Here is a 2,238-nt window from a genome sequence, read left to right on the forward strand (position 1 = left end):
TCCATTTGTCTCCTCGCATTCTTGTACTGTTTCCCCCCTCAGCTCAGAGGCACCACCTCAAAACTCTGCCAAGGCTGGTCAAATGTGGTTGAAGGGGATCTGGACCTTCACATCATCTTCTAAACAGCTGTTAAAATGGATCCAACAGATCTTCTAACTCATGGACACAAAGATCTGTTACCGAGCAAGGGCTCTCTCCACCTGTGTGCACAGAAGCTGATACTGTGTACACTGGTCTTTGAGGGAAGAAAGCTTATTATGCAATCAATTGGCGAGGAGACAGGAGGACGGGCTGTCAAATCTGTCTCCCCGATCCAGGGAATGGGGTAAAGTTTAAGGGATCAGGGAGGGAAGGCTGGCATGTGGAAGCCCTGGAAGGATGAGTTTTGGTTGGCAGATCAAAATTTTCTCTACTGCACATACTCCTGGCTGGCTGGCTGCACTGAAAAGTAGCTTTAACATTCCATTCTTAGGATGAGATCAATACAGCGAACAAGGGTAAAGCTGTTATGCAGATTTAAGCCATTGCTTCTCTATGGATAAGATTTTCTAGAGATTTAGCCATCCTCTTCTTCCTGGCACAGAGAGGAAATCACCCTCACAAATGGAGATTTCTCTTATAAATGGGTAACTTCTACTAGGTTTTCAGAGCTTTCCCCTGCATCTGCTGTTTCTTAAAAATAACCAACCTAAAATAATTCTTATGCCAAAGAGTCATGTTTTAGGGTGGCAAATTCTGTTCCTGGTCCTGTGGTTAGAGATCTAGGTAAAATCATGTCTGCTGTAGTATTTTTTAAAATAAGAGATTGGAAATAACCTAAATGCCCATTTAGTAGGAATCTGGTTAAATATATGATAGTGTACCCATGCAATGACAAACCATGCCACTTTTGCAAAGAAAGGATGTAAAGACTAATGTGCTTATAGGAAATGAGCTCTAAGATACATTGTTGAGTGGAAAAAACAAAGTTCAGGACAATGTGCATTATGTGCTACCAGTTCGATAAAAGGGAAATGTATATCTAGAAGCTTATATAGGCATAGAAAAGTTCTGAAAGGAAATGATACCGACCCTAGGTTCTTAGGCTCTCTGTGTAATAGAAATTGACAAGAGGCCCAACCAAGCTCTCAGCCAACGTTTTATTGGGTCTTAAGCTCCAGCACAAGGGAGATAGCACAGGAGAAGTGGCTCTCTGGCTTTCCAAAGGGAGCCGTCCTGAGTCTTTTATGGGCTGAGGGGAGTGGACTGGTGCCATGATTCTCTGCCTCCAGAGGCATTCTACTTCCCTCTTCCTGGTGGTGTCTTCCCTTGCCTTGTGGGTGTTGTGGTCCCTGCTCCTGCCCAGTCTGTCCAATATGGCAGTGTTGCTCACTACCGCCACCCCAGGAAGGTCATAAAATGGTCATCTGGGAGCTTGGTGCACATACGAGAGAGTAGGTCTACTGCTTGTGGGCAGTTTTGCTTCAGAAGGTTGCTTATCTTGACTTCAAAAACAGCTGGGCTGGGGGGCTGGCCCCGTGGCCGAGTGGTTAAGTTCGCGCGCTCCGCTGCAGGCGGCCCAGTGTTTCGTCAGTTCGAATCCTGGGCGCGGACATGGCACTGCTCATCAGACCACGCTGAGGCAGCGTCCCACATGCCACAACTAGAAGAACCCACAACGAAGAATACACAACTATGTACCGGGGGGCTTTGGGGAGAAAAAGGAAAAAATAAAATCTTTAAAAAAAAAAAAACAGCTGGTCTGGGAGGTGCTGGATTTGGTGGCTAAGGGTGAGGGGCAGAGTCCGGTCCCTATTCTGTCTCAGAAATACACAAAACTTATCAGTGGCTGCCTCCGGGGAGGGAACTGGCTTGGTTGCTTTTTTTTTTTGAGGAAGATCAGCCCTGAGCTATCATCTGCTGCCAATCTTCCTCTTTATGCTGAGGAAGACTGGCCCTGAGCTAACATCCGTGCCCATCTTCCTCTACTTTATATGTGAGAGGTCTTCCACAGCATGGCTTGCCAAGCAGTGCCATGTCCACACCCGGAATCCAAACCGGTGAACCCTGGGCCACCAAACTGGATCGTGTGCACTTACCTCTGAACCACTGGGCTGGCCCCTTGTTTTGTTTTTTTTTTCACATACTTTTTTGTACTGCTGAATTTTTCTTAACCATTTGTGTGTATTACTTCATTGTCATATTTTTTTAAGTGCTTAAAATGCCTCTTCCATATAAGCTTTCCATATTTACCCCGA

The sequence above is a fragment of the Equus asinus genome, chromosome 25 (genome assembly GCF_041296235.1).
Source record: "Equus asinus isolate D_3611 breed Donkey chromosome 25, EquAss-T2T_v2, whole genome shotgun sequence".
NCBI lineage: Eukaryota > Metazoa > Chordata > Mammalia > Perissodactyla > Equidae > Equus > Equus asinus.